The following is a 15478-nucleotide window of genomic DNA, read 5'->3' as shown; positions in this document are numbered from 1 at the left end:
AGAAAAGCTGTTTTAAAGGAACAAATTTCAACAAATCTGCCAGCATTTCTTTGGTGATCTTATCAGATATATTTGCGGAACCAACACATTTTGGTTCATGTGATGAGTTTATGTGATGAGAATGTATTTAGGAAAACACAATGCCTATTTAAGAAATAGACTTTGTGAGAGAAATTGTATTTTTGAAAAACAAATCAGGAAAAGCAACTGGATCAGATCAAATGTATACTAAGAAATCCATGTTGAAGGAGACACATTTTTAAAGGCATTTAAAGGAACTGGGTCTCAAGCTATCTGAAAGGCAAAAATTCCAAAGGAACAGAAAAGATCATAGTGTGCTCACAAAAAGAATTCAATGTCCTACAAAAATCTTAAACTAATATGTCTGAGAGTGAATTACTTGCCTTCCCCTTCCCCCCACCCCACTCCCAAAATATTGTTGTTCTGTTGTTTCAGGCATGTCTGATTCTTCATGACCCCATTTGGGGTTTTCATGGCAAAGATACTGGAGTGGTTTGCCATTTCCTTCTCCAGCTCATTTTATAGATAAGGAAACTAAAGGTTCAAGTGACTTGCCCAGGGCCACACAACTAGTGAGTTTGAACTCAGGTCTTCCTAATTCGAGGTATTGGGCTTTATCCACTGTGCTGCCTTATACTCTATCCACTGTACCATCTAGTTCACCTTGGAGTCACCTGGGATCACAACTCATCCTCAATTCCTCATTCTCTCTCACCCCCTACATCCCATCAATTGCCAAGTCCTGTTCCATCTTCTTAATATCTCACACACTGATCCCCCTCTTTCCTTTGACACTGTCACCACCTTGATTCAGGTGTTCATCATCTCACAACTGAGTAATAGTGTTCTGGTTGTTTTCCCACCCTCATTTCTCCCCACTCCAGTCATCTTCCACTCATCTATCAAATTAATCTCCCTAAAGCTCAGAACTGCCCATGTCATCCTCCTTTACCCCTCATTCAATAAACTCTAGTTGCCCCCTATTGCCTTCTATAGGGAGCCTTTCCTGATCCCCCTTTATACCACTGCCTTCCCTCTATTATCTCCTATATATATATATGTGTGTGTGTGTGTGTGTGTGTGTGTATATATATATATATATGTTGAGGGTACAGAGCACCCCAGAAGTTCTCTGGGGCACACCAAGGAATCTTCTCCTTGAGAAACTAAACCAGAGGACAGATACACCTAGAGAGATAAGCAGAACCAGATTGGACTGAGCTAGCTTCGGGACCTCCACCCTTCATTCTGATCTCCCTTACCCCTGGGGAGATAACTTTGGGTGTGTCTGCAGCCTTTGTGTCCTGAAGAGAGAGATGGCTTGAGAGATCCAGAGCCACCCCTCACCCAATTCCTCTAGCCACCACCAGTGGGGGATGGTCCTCCATCACTAAAGGAACTTTCCACAGGCAGATGGTCACACCCCCATCAGTCCTCTATAAAAGTACCTGCCAGTCTCCTGCTTGAGGAGATTGGTACGTCAGAGCCATGTGCTTTGTTCCATACCTATCTCCCCATGAGAAGTCCAAGGATTTCTTTCATGGTTTCCTTTCCCTCTCCCTTCCCTTCCCTTGCCCCTAAATAAACTACCATCTTATTCTAATTGCTTTTGTGTGCAAGAGGGTATAATTCTTTAAAGAGGAATTCCTAAGAACCCCTACCCCTAACCCAAACCCCATACCCCATTTCCCCCATAACATTTATATATAATTTGCACATAACTGTTTGTATCCCCTCCCCCATCACCCCATGAAGTCTTTGACAAAAGGGATAGGGTTTTGGGTTTGGGGGTTGCTTTTCCCCTTTTTTTGTATCCCCAGCACTCAGCACAATGCCTGGCATGTAGTAGGTGCTTAATAAATGTTTGATGACTTGTCCTACAAAGATTGTATGCATGCATGCATGCATTCATTCATTCACTCATTCATTCATTCCTCCTGAGCTGACATGTCAGCATGGTCTCATAACTATATCCACTATTGACTCAGCTATAGAATTCTTAACAGAATTCTTAACAAGAAAATAGAAGCTGGATTTCCTGACCCCTTTTTTACTTAGCTCATGTAAAGTAAAACCTCTGGTTACAAAATCTACTACTGACCAATTTGATTGGATTACAAGTCTGCCTTTAACAAAACAGAAACCTCTCTAGGAAGAAATGTGAAATATTCAGCTGTGCTTTAGAGTCAAAGGGAAAAGAGAATGGTGTGATGATGAGGAAAATCTGAAGAGTATTAAAATTGAGTCATTCATTAGAAGAGGCTTTTGTGAACTTGTTACAGGTTCTTCATTAGCAGAAGGCTTTTAAGAGAGTTTAAAGAGCTTTTTAATGCAAAATGAATAATTCATCTTGTTTCCATATTTTCCAAACATCTGACATCATTCATGAAATAAACAGACATAAAATTATTACTTGCTTCCAGTTTATCCAAAGATTTTAAGCAACACTTCTGTATGAATCAGAAATTTCACCAATTCATTTATTACCATTTCCTTTTGTTTCTGACAAATGTAAGCTCACACACAAAACCCATTTTATTACTGTGTGTAAACATGCTTGATTAACTCCTAACTTACTCAGAGTTTACAAGGCAATCCTGGTCTATTTGTAAAGCACATATAACAGTCCTAAGGGCTTTGACAAAGAGCAGCTTTCAGGGAAAACAATGCAAATGCAGAGAAAGAATCTTAATCTTCCTTAAACACTAAATGGCCCTGGGGCCAACCCTTTGAATGATTCACTCCAGGCTGCTTGAAAGCCACTTTGGAGGTGAAGACTTTATACTTCCTCTGGCTTTTCTGAAGTCAACATTCACACAACCTTGTACAGCATTGAGTCTGTATCTCCCCCCCCCCCCCCCAAAGCAGCCACACACTCTATCCCAACAATGTGAGTAATGGATTCTATATCCTGAAAGAAACAGTTCAAATAGCCAATCAGTGAGAACACCAATATGAGACAATTGAAAAACTAATGAGGTGAAAAACTCTTCAATCATTGAAGAGGGGAGAAAAAAAAATTACTCCATCACCATAGAAACCAATATAGCCAAAATGATTCTTATTCCACAGCTCCATATCAATTCTTTGGTAATAGGAAGAAAAAGGGAAGAAAAGAACACATCTCTTAGAATTCTGGGATGTAAAGCTGGGAAGATGCCTTCAGGGAATCATCTAGTTTTTTGTTAAGTCTTTTTTTCAGTCACTTTGATGGTTTTCTGGGAAAAGAAATTGGAATGCTGTGCCATTTCCTTTTCCAGCTCATTTTACAGATGAGGAAACTGAGGCAAACAGGGTTAAGTGACTTACCTAGGGTTACATACCTAGTATGTGTCTAAGGCCAGATTTGAACTTAGGAAGAAGAGTCTCCCAGATTCCAGGCTCATTACTCTATCCATTGCACCTCCTAGCTGCCCTCTCATCTAGTCTACACCAGCTTTAAACTTTTTATTTGGATCAGAGGTATTTTGATTTCCATACTGGTAGGAGGAAGAAAGAGGAATCAAACTCCTGTGGTTGTCAAGAGGCTTGTAAGTCATGCTTCTGAATTCTTCATATGCCCCCACAAGACATGGCAGGGCTAGAGCAACAGTCTATCTGTGCAGTGGTCCATATGGTGTGGAAGGGAGAAACCAAGAGGGACTATGGGAAACCAGTGTTCAAGCATGAGAGATTAAGATTCTACCATGAGGGGCAGCTAGGTGGTGAAGTGGATAAAGCACCGGCCCTGGAGTCAGGAGGACCTGAGCTCAAATCTGGCCTCAGATACTTGACACTTACTAGCTGTGTGACCCTGGGCAAGTCACTTAACCCTCATTGCCTTGCAAAAAAATTTAAAAAAGATTCTACCATGAACTGTAACATGCTAGAGCTGAACCAGACAAAGGACAGGGAAGGAAAGAAAGACTCAAGCTAGCCACCTCCACTTCCAGTCTCTCAGCTACATTCACAGGTGTGAGAAATAAAACTACAAAAACTTGGTGATGTGTCAAAGGCTTATTTATTGTCATTCTCTCGAGAACGTGGATAGGCAACAAAATGGAGGCTCACAAGTCTTTTTATCTCTTAACGTGACTGGCCCCTCCCCTTCTTCTCCAATTACTCAAGGATTACAATCCATGAGCCAAAAACTAGCACCAAAAACTAGCCAATCAGAATGCAGTTTTCCCTAGCCAATGGGGGAGACAACACAGGGACAACCCTTCAACTCCTTCACCACCGAGACACAGCTCAGGAGGAGATCTAATTGTGGCCAGTCTAGGGTTTCCCTGAATCATGATTTTATTGGGTGGGGGGTGGTAGGCAGACTTTTTAAACAGGTCTGGGTTGAGAGGAGCCCAACCCCCATTTCCTCAGGCCAATGAAACATTTCCTCAGACTCCTTTAAAGAATATTCTATTGGGGGCAGCTAGGTAGCACAGTGGATAAAGCACCGGCCCTGGATTCAGGAGTACCTGAGTTCAAATCTGGCCTCAGACACTTACTAGCTGTGTGACCTTGGGCAAGTCACTTAACCCCCATTGCCCCGCAAAAAAAAAAAGAATACTCTATTGTTGTTAGTTGGGCAATGACTTGGGAGGTTGCCCCAGATGGTGCTAAAAGCATGCTTATATGTATGCAATTAACCCATCACCCAGAGGAATGGTGGGCCCACTCCACCCCTGTGCCTCCCCACCTTCCACACATTGCTCAGTCTACCATTTTGAAACTCTTTCCCCCTTCAAAACTAACTGCCCTTATAACACATCTTTTTTTTTTCTTTTCTTTTTTCTTTTTTTTTTTTTTTTTGCAGAGCAATGGGGGTTAAGTGACTTGCCCAGGGTCACACATTCTCTTTTTGAAAAAAGGGGAGAGTAGAACACTCATGGAGAGTGAGCATATGGAAGTAATAGAGAGAGCACTGGAGAAGCTGCCACCTCATCTCCACCACTGTCATGTGGGGATGGTGGGTGGGGTAAGAACATGTAGATACCATCAGATGAGAGAGATTGTAGCTTCCGGAATGAAGAATGATGATGATGATAGTGGTGATGACACTCTCCATGAGTGGTGGTGATGACATTTCCTCCTCTCCCATTTTCATTTACTCTTCCCCTCTTAGGGAAAGTGTGTGTGTGTGTGTGTGTGTGTGTGTGTCTGTGTGTTAGTTTGGGTTTGGAGATCAGGAAAGGGAGGAGGAAGAAGTTTTCTTTGTTGGTGACTTCTCCCTGCTTCTTCTCTTGTGTTTAAATGCTGTTTCACAGAATCTTCTGATTCTGTCCATGCATGAACAGATTCATTGGTTCTCTGCTGTCCCATTTTCATCCTCCATTTCTGCACAGCTAAAAAGATACTTGCAGCATACACTGCTGTCTTCAAGAAGCCAAAGAGCCAAGGCAGCAATCTCTGCTTTAGCTCGAAGAAAAAGAAAAGAAAAGAAAGAAAGAAAAGAAAGAAAGAAAGGAAAGAAAGAAAGGAAAGAAAGAAAGGAAAGAAAGGAAGGAAGGAAGGAAGGAAGGAAGGAAGGAAGGAAGGAAGGAAGGAAGGAAGGAAGGAAGGAAGGAAGGAAGGAAGGAAGGAAGGAAGGAAGGAAGGAAGGAAGGAAGGAAGAAAGAAAGAAAGAAAGAAAGAAAGAAAGAAAGAAAGAAAGAAAGAAAGAAAGAAAGAAAGAAAGAAAGAAAGAAAGAAAGAAAGAAAGAAAGAAAGAAAGAAAGAAAGAAAGAGCTAGGTCCACTGTTGACCCAACCTGTAATATCCCAGTTGATCTGTGGTATCCTTGTATGAAGATTGAGACTGAATATAAGCAGCAAAATCCCAGTTATTGCAAATGCTTTACAACTTACAAATTCAAAGAAATAGAGCCCTTCACATGGGGAACATTCCATATCAGTCTCTAGGAAGATGAATGCAATCAGTACCGAAACCTCTTGGGCAAGCTTGAAGGGTACGGTGCCTGTAGTCAGGGTGACAGCAGAGGCCACCCAGCTGCCGGCCCGAGATCTCGGGGGTGCTTGCGGCATCGTCTTTGAAGGGGTGGAGCTCCTCTCTGTTCTGCATGCTGGCCACCCTCCAATGACTCAGCCTGGGAGAAGTGACTTGTAGTTAACGGCCACAGATGCCTCGAGTCAGAGTTTCATCATCTATGCTGCCACTGTATTGTATGATACTCCACCAAGTACCTAAGGACCACCGGGCCCAACACTAGATCATTAGAATTTGTGAGGCTTTCTATCAACGCCTCCCCAATTTAGAGTTTGAACTTCTGAGAGAAGACTATCTTACTTTTTGTATTTGTATCCTCAGTGCTTATAAGGTATCAACTTAAAACATAATGAGGCTTTTGTCGTTGTTTTAAGGAGGCAGTGGGGTAAGTAACTTGCCCAGGGTCACACAGCTAAATAAGTTCTTTAAAAAATACTTTTGCGGGGCAGCTAGGTGGTACAGTGGATAAAGCACTGGCCCTGGATTCAGGAGTACCTGAGTTCAAATCCAGCCTCAGACACTTGACGCTAGCTGTGTGACCCTAGGCAAGTCACTTAACCCCCATTGCCTCACTAAAAAATTAAATAAAAAATACTTTTGCATTCATTCATTCATTTGCTATGATTTTCTAAGTAAACAATATGTCAGCTTAATAGTTTTTCCAAGTAAACTATCATAGACACTTAGATGCCATAGTGGATAGTGTTGGATTTATTATCACAAAGACCCAAGTCGAAATTCTGCCTCAGATGCTCATTAGTTTTGTAACCCTGGGCCTAGTTTTTCTCATCTGTAAAATGGAGATTATAATGACACCTCCTTCACAGAGTGATTGTGAGAACTAAATGAAATACCTTTCAAACCTTAAAGTACTATATATTTGCTAGCTTATTATTATGTCCTCAGTAGATAGGAATAGTTTAATTTTCTACACCTTCATGACTTTATTGGGAAAATATTCCAGCATTTTTCCACTGCCTGTAATACAAGCTTCTGGTTTAGAGAGGTACTTTTTTTTTGGTCATATTTAAAACAAAAGCTCCTATATCTAAGTTTTGTCAAGTTTTTAATGTGAGTGTTCTATTTTGTCAAAGGCATTTTCTGTTTCTATTGAGATAATAATTTGGTTTAATTTTTTTAAAAAATTATGATTAGTTATGTTACTTATTTGCCTTATGTTGAACCATCTTTGCATCCATGGAGTAAATCTAACTTGATTGTAGCAAATAATTATTTGAAAAAATTGCTGTCATCTTTTTTTGGTTAGGATTTTATTTAGAGTTTTAAAATCACATTCATTAATAATATTCTTCTATACTTCTCTGTTTCTTTCTCTATATCTCTCTTGCTTTATCCTTCCCTAAGATAATAGGGCTGCCTTTGTCTCATCAAAGGAGTTTAGTAGAGTATTTTCTTTATCAATTTTTGAAAATAATTTGTACATTATATGTTTTGGATGTTTTTGCAAATTTTAAAAATTTCATCTGTTGATCAATCTTTTTTTTTCTTTACTAGTTCCTTTGCAAATCATTCAATTTCCTTTTTTGGGATTGGATTTAGGCTTGTGCTTTTGCTTGAGCCCCCTCAATTGGATACTATTTTTATATATTATGGTCTCTCAGAATGTACTTAGCTTTCATCTTTTATTATATTGATTTGCAATTTCTTTTTTTTTGATGAAACTATGCTGTTTTTATTTTTTTAATTTATTTTTTTTAATGTATAAGGTATTTTATTTTTTCCATTACATGTAAAGATAGTTCTCAACTTTTGTTTATACGAGCTTTACAATTTCAGATTTTTCTCCCTCCCTCCCCTCCCTCCCCCCTCCCCTAGACAGCAGGTAATCTGATATAGATTATATCTCTATATCTCTATACATATACATATACATATAGATATATACACACACATATATATACACATAATAACATTAATCCTATTTCTGCATTAATCCTGTTACAAGAGAAAAAATCAGAGCAGTGATGCAAAACCTCAAAATAGAAAAAAAAAACAACAGCACCCAAAACAAAAGAAATAATATGGTTCAATCAGCATCTATACTCCACAGTTCTTTCTTTCTTTTTTTTTTCTTAGATTTGGAGATCCTCTTCTATCATGAGTTCCCTGGAACTCTTCTGTACCATTGCATTGGTGAGAAGAATATAGTCCATCACAATAGGTCAACACTCAATGTTGATGATACTGTGTACAATGTTCTTCTGGTTCTGCTCATCTCACTCATCATCAGCTCACGTAAGACCCTCCAGGTTTCTCTGAACTCTTCCTGCTCATCATTTCTTATAGCACAATAGTATTCCATTGTATTCATATACCACAACTTGTCCAGCCATTCCCCAATTGATGGGCACCCCCTCAACTTCCAATTCCTTGCTACCACGTAAAGAGCAGCTATAAATATTTTTGTACATGTGGGTCCCTTTCCCCCTTCCATGATTTCTTTGGGCAAAAGACCTAAAAGTGGAATTGCTGGGTCAAAGGGTATGCACAGCTTTATTGCCCTTTGGGCATAATTCCAAATTGCTCTCCAGCTCACAGCTCCACCAACAATGCATTAGTGTTCCAATTTTCCCACAGCCTCTCCAACATTTATTATCTTCCTTTTTTGTCATTTTAGCCAATCTGATAGGTGTCAGGTGGTACCTCAGAGTTGTTTTAATTTGCATCTCTCTAATCATTAGAGATTTAGAGCATTTTTTCATATGGGAATAGATAGCTTTGGTTTCTTCATCAGAAAACTGCCTGTTCATATCCTTTGACCATTTCTCAATTGGGGAGTGACTTGGATTCTTATAAATTTGATTTAATTCCCTATATATTTTAGAGATGAGGCCTTTATCAGAAGCACTGGCCTCAAAAATTGTTTCCCAGTTTTCTGCCTCCCTTCCAATTTTGGATGCATTGCTTCTGTTTGTACAAAAATTTTTTTAATTTAATATAATCAAAATCATCCATTTTGCATTTTATAATATACTCTATCTCTTGTTTGGTCAAAAACTGTTCTCCTTTCCAAAGATCTGATAGGTACACTATTCCTTTCTCTCCTAATTTACCTATGGTATCACCTCTTATGTCTAAATCATGTATCCATTTTTACCTTATTTTAGTATAAGGTGTAAGATGTTGGTCTATGCCTAATTTCTGCCATACTATCTTCCAGTTTTCCCAGCAGTTTTTGTCAAATACTGAGTTCCTATCCCAGAAGCTGCAATTTCTTTTTTACTTGATATGTGGTCTATCTTTGTAAAAGGGCCATGGGTTATTGTGAAATAGGTATATCCTCTACTGGTACCATTCAGAAGCCACAAATATTTTAGCTTTAAAATATCCAACAGGGGCAGCTAGGTGGCACAGTAGATAGAGCACTGGCCCCGGAGTCAGGAGGACCTGAGTTCAAATCCAGTCTCAGACACTTAATACTTACTAGCTGTGTGACCCTGGGCAAGTCACTTAACCCCAATTGCCTCACCAAAAAAAAAAAATATCCAACAGTTTGTTTAGTTCCATATTTTTCCTTTTGTTTATCTTTCCGTTGTTTTCTCTAGCTTTGAAACAGAGAATAAAATCTCACATTTTTATTGTGTTACTATTTATTATGCTTTTTCGTAATTCAATTAATTTTTTATAAATTTGTTATGCTATTTGGCAAATTATGATAGAGATTTGTTATCTCTTGTTCCTTTAGACATAATATAATGTCTTTATTGCTATTGTTTTTGTTCATTTGTATTTTTACTTTATCTGATAGCATAATAACAACTTCTACTTTTTAAATTCACCTGTTGCAAAGTAAATATTAACCAGGTTCTCATTCTAGTTCTCTTTGTTTTTTCAGATATGTTTCTTGTGTGTAACAGATTGTGGGGTTTTATTTTCTTAGCTATTTTCTCATTCTCTTTAGTTTTATTGAATTGCTTAACCCATTCACATTTTTTTTTTTTTTGGTGAGGCAATTGGGGTTAAGTGACTTGCCCAGGGTCACACAGCTAGTAAGTGTCAAGGGTCTGAGGCCAGATTTGAACTCAGGTCCTCCTGAATCCAGGGCCCGTGCTCTATCCACTGCGCCACCTAGCTACCCCCATTCACATTTACAATTATGAAAGTTAGGCCTATATTTTCTTCCATTCTTTTCCCTAGTATTGCTTTTTTTTAAGACTTTTAAAATTTCCCTTCCTCTTTTAAGCTTTCCTTATTATCACTTTAAAAAACATTTTTTTTGCTATTATCACTTTTGTTTAGACTGCATTAATGCAATGGTATTCTCAAAGATTCTTTTCCCTCTTTGCTCTTTCCTCAATGCATTTGTTATCCTTTCCCATAGTTTGGGAAGTTTATTATTGATAAATTATTGATTTATTTTTCTTTATTTACTTATTAATTCTTTTCCCCTTCTTTCCCAGTTTTCCCACATCTCCATTAAGTGGCTAGTTCAAAACTATTTTCTATCTTTCCTTTGTTCCAACTTATTTTGTGTGTTAGGATTGGGGTTGAGGAGGTATATACACTGTTCCAAAAATTTCTGCTATATTATTCTCATTAATTCCCTTCCTGTCTATTCTGAACTTCTGTCCTCTGATACATCATCTATATCCTTATTTATTCCTTTAATCTCTTTGTGTTCCCTACAGTTAAAATTACTAACTTAATAGATTTGAGCTCCTTTTAAATTTTTTTAAACAAACATTTTATTGAAAGTTTTAAGTTTCAAATTCTACCCCTACCTCTCTCCCCACCCTCTCAATGAGAAAATAAACAATCAGATATATGTTATACATGTGCAATTATGTAAAACATTTCCATATTAGTCATTTTTGTATAAGAAGTCTAGAATAGTTGTTTGCTGACTCAGGGAGGGGAGGGAAAGAGGAATAATAATTGGAACCCAAGGGGCAGCTAGCTGGATAAAGCACTGGTCCTGGATTCAGGAAGACCTGAGTTCAAATCCAGCCTCAGACATTTGACACTTACTAGCTGTGTGACCCTGGGCAAGTCACTTAACCCTCATTGCCCTACAAAAAAAAAATTGGAACTCAAAACTATAAATAAAAAAGTTTATTACCAAAAAAAGATGAATAAAAAATTAAAGAAATTGAAAAATAGTACGTTTCAGTCTATATTTAATAAATATCAGTTCTTTCTCTGAAGATAGAAAGTATGCTTCATCATTAGTCCTTTGCAATTGTCTTCGGTCATTGTATCGTTGAGAATAGCTAAGTCATTCACAGTTCTTCATCAAGTAATATTGCTGTGTACAACATTCTCTTGGTTCTGTTCATATCACTATGCATCAGTTCTTCTAAGTCTTTTTAGGTTTTTCTGAAATCATCCTGCTTGTCATTTCTTTTAACACAATAATATTCCATTCTGATCATATACCACAGCTTGTTTAGCCATTCCCCAATTAATGGGTATCCCTTTGATTTCTGATTCTTAGCCACCACAAAAAGAGCTGTTATAAACATTTTTCTACAAATAGGTCCTTTTCCTTGGGTGTCTAGGCTATAAAGCTAGCAGTAGTATTGTTGGGTCAAAGGGTATATGCACAGTTTTATAGTCCTTTCGGCATAGTTCCAAATTACTCTCCAGAATGGATGGATCAGTTCATAACTCCACCAACAGTGGATTAGTGTCCCAGTTTTTCCACATGCCCTCTAACATCCAACATTTTCTGTTTTTGTCATATTAGCCATTCTAATGAATATGAAGTGATACCTCAGAATTAATTCAATTTATACTTCTCTGATCAATAATGATTTAGAGCATTTTTTCATATGACTATAGATAGCTTTGATTTCTTCGTCTAAGAACTGACTTCATCTCCTTTGACCATTTATCAATTGGAGAATAATTTGTATTCTTATAAATTTGACTCAGTTTTCTCTATATATTTGAAAAATGGAAACTTTATCAGAGATACTTATTGCAAAAATTATTTCCCAGTTTTCTGCTTTCCTTATAGTTTTGGTTGTATTGGGTTTGTACAAAAGCTTTTAAATTTTATATAATCAAAATTATCCATTTCGCATTTTGTAATGCTCTCTATATCTTCTTTGGTTCTAAATTTTTCCCCTGTCCATAAATTTGACAGATAAATTATTCCATGCTCTCTCAATTTCCTTGTGGTATCACCCTTTATATATAAATCATGTACCCATTTTTACCTTATTTTAATATATAGTATGAGATGTTGGTCTATACCTAGCTTTTGCCATACTGTTTTCCAGTTTTCCCAGCAGTTTTTGTCAAATAATGAGTTTTTGTTCCAAAAGCTTGCTTCTTTAGATTCATCATACATTAGATTACTATGGTCATTTACTATAGTGTAATTTGTACCTATTATAATTCACTGATCCACCACTGAACTCCTTTTTTAAAGCAATATGTCAGATTATTGGGAGAAATATTTAGCAAAATTATAGAGGATAGAACACTGACATCATTGTACCACTTTCAGACTTGGATAAATCTAACAGAAAAGAAATAAGAAGTTAAAGACCTGAACAGAAATTTAGAAAATTAGATATGCAAGATCTCTGGCAACTTCTTGATGTAAATATAAGGGAATATAACTATTCATGGCTGTGCATGGTACCTTTACAAAAATTGACCATGTGCTGTGGCACAAATAACTAATACACAAATGCAGAAAAGCAGAAATACTAAATACATTTTCATGGAGCACAACACAATAAAGATTATAATAGGTAATGTACCTTTGAAGAAATGATTAAAACTTAAATGGAAACTAAATGATTAATAAATTTAATCATTAATAATTGATGAATTAAAGAGGAACCAAAGAAATAATAATTTCATAAAAGAAAATGGCAACAATTGGACAACATAGCAAAACATTTAGGATGTGGCAAAGTAATTTTAAAGGGAAATGTTATCCCTCTAAACACTTTTATCAACAAAATAAAGAACAAGTCATTGAATTGACATTTAATTTTTAAAAAGCTAGGAAACAGGGGCAGGTGTACTGGATAAAGCACTGGCCCTGGATTCAGGAGGACCTGAGTTCAAATCTGGCCTCAGACACTTGACACTTACTAGCTGTGTGACCCTGGGCAAGTCACTTATCCCCAATTGCCTCACCAAAATAAATTAATAAATAAATAAAAAGCTAGGAAACTAACAAATCAAAAAGCTCCAACTAAATACCAAAATAGGAATTCTGTTAATCAAAGATTTTAAAAACTGAAATAATACTTGATACTTGCTAGCTGTGTGACTCTAGGCAAGTGACTTAACCCCAATTGCCTCACAAAAAAAAAAAAAACTGAAATAAAAAATTGAATAAAATAATTTAGGAGCTATTTTAAAAAAAATAATAAAATAAAGCACTAGCTGTTCTAATTAATAGAGAAAACATGAATTACCAATGTCAAAAGAAAGAAACTTAAAAATCAAAAGGAAATTATGTGAAACTCTTTTGCCTAATTATAACACAAAAATTGGTAACAAATAAAATAGATGAATATTATATATATATATATATATAAATGGTCAGAATTAACATTATAAGAAATAGAGAATTTGTTGGGGGGTTTTTAAAGGTATTCTTATATACAGAAATACAGGAACCAAAGTGTGGAAGCATTTGTGTGAAGAATGACGGAGGGAAAAACAACAATGATATTGTACTGAGGGAATTACAGACCACCTATATGGGAGAAAGAAATAGATGATGAGTTCAGGAAATACATTACAAGTCTGACAAGGCTAAGAATGTTGTACCAGTAATGGGATACTTCAGTTATCAATGTTGATTTCTCTGTCCAAAACCAAGCAGCTAATAAATTCTTGACTTTCCTTAACAATAATTTCATCCTAAAGGTGGAGAGAGAAAGAAGAGGAAATGGTTTTTTTGGTCTAAGTCTTATCAAGGAGGAAGGACTAGTTGCTGAAGTAGAAATAATGGGAACCTTGGGAGGAAGTGGCCACTTCCTTCCTCTACCTTTGCCACAGACTAAGAAAATTGTAGAGAGATAGTTTCTTCTACAGACAATTAAATAGAATTCACCATACTGAATCAGTACTTCTGCAGCCTATGCTTTCTGTACACTATCTTAATCAGGTACAGACAAATGTGCCACACTGAAAACTGATTTAAACTAGAAAGAAAAAACTAATAAAAAGGCTATGGAAAATAATGCCTTAAGTGGGAGAGAAGAGAATCAAATTTAAAGAAATACATTTGACCCTAGATACTAAAGATGGAAGGAATTGAATCATAGAATTCCTCTGTAAGAAGAATGAATGAGAGAATAAAATTAATACTAGCCAATGCAATGGAGATTAGAATTCCAAACTGCAGAAAATGCCAACTCTAGTTCTGTCTATATTCTAACCAAAATGAACCTATAAAATGTGACAATTCAATGAGAAAAATCCAAATGATTTATTTCCCGAATTGACTAGCTAAATTAATCTCTCTGAACTACCCTGGGCATACAGAGTTCTTCTTGAATCAGTTTACTGAATCTTAGTCCATCTCCCTCATTCACAGCATTAAAGTCCCCTTCCTGAATTTTCCTAAAACATATCACTTCCACATGTGGGTTGAATAAAATCTTTAATAGTTTGTAAACCATGAAAAAAAACCAAAAAACTTGACATGGTAATCAAGTTTCAATAATAGTGCTTACTTTATTTACAGTTAGTTACAGTTAGGTTTTTTTCTGTTAGAAATATTGTTCTCTTGCTCACAGATTTGGATTTCATGACATAAAATCCCTAGGACTAAATCATAGATGAGCATTTTCCTAATGAATCTGTACAGGACAATCCAATGATAGGAAGACTTGTTACTTACAGTAGTACTTTACCCTCCTTTACCCTTGCCTTTGATAACCTAAGTCACCCAGAATCCATGTGATATAATGGATTGCTCTCACAGCTTGAATAAATGGGTGTTACCAACTTTAATCCTACCAGTTAAGAAAGACCACCACTTCTTATTGTTTTTCCTGCCACTGGTTACTCAGGCCTTCTAGACATGGCCATCCCCTGCATCTATGTCCTCCACACTGTAGCACTGTCATCTGACCTAGTGAGACAACCCAAAGATCCCTGGGCATTGTCATCCACCATGTTTCTGCCCTTATCTAAGGTGCCAAACCTTTAAGCAGCCCTGTCACTGAACTTTTCTTTTAAATGTTGTCTCCCTCAATTAGAGTGTGAGATCCTTAAGAATAGGTACTGTCTTGATTTTCCTATGTGTTTCCCCAGTTCATAGGACAGTGATCAGGACATAGTAAGTATTTATAAATACGTTTTTATTGATTCATTTCTGACAATTCTAGACTTATTTTAGAAAGCAGAAAACCTCATATTAAGAAGAATTGCTCTATAGATACTGAAGTGCCTTTTAAGTTATTTTATTTATTTATTTGTTTGTTTGTTTATCTATTTATTTTGCAGGGCAATGAGGGTTAAGTGACTTGCCCAGGGTCACACAGTTAGTAAGTGT

General features: G+C 36.8%; 1 pseudogene; it reads right to left on the bottom strand.

Moving 5' to 3' along the window:
- Positions 1–285: 285 nt before the first annotated feature.
- On the bottom strand, positions 286–6057 carry LOC122747464 (annotated as a pseudogene).
- Between the last annotated feature and the right edge of the window lie 9421 nt (positions 6058–15478).

Source organism: Dromiciops gliroides, chromosome 3, assembly GCF_019393635.1.
Source record: "Dromiciops gliroides isolate mDroGli1 chromosome 3, mDroGli1.pri, whole genome shotgun sequence".
In the NCBI taxonomy this organism is placed as follows: domain Eukaryota; kingdom Metazoa; phylum Chordata; class Mammalia; order Microbiotheria; family Microbiotheriidae; genus Dromiciops; species Dromiciops gliroides.
This window is presented reverse-complemented; position numbering and strand designations above follow the sequence as displayed.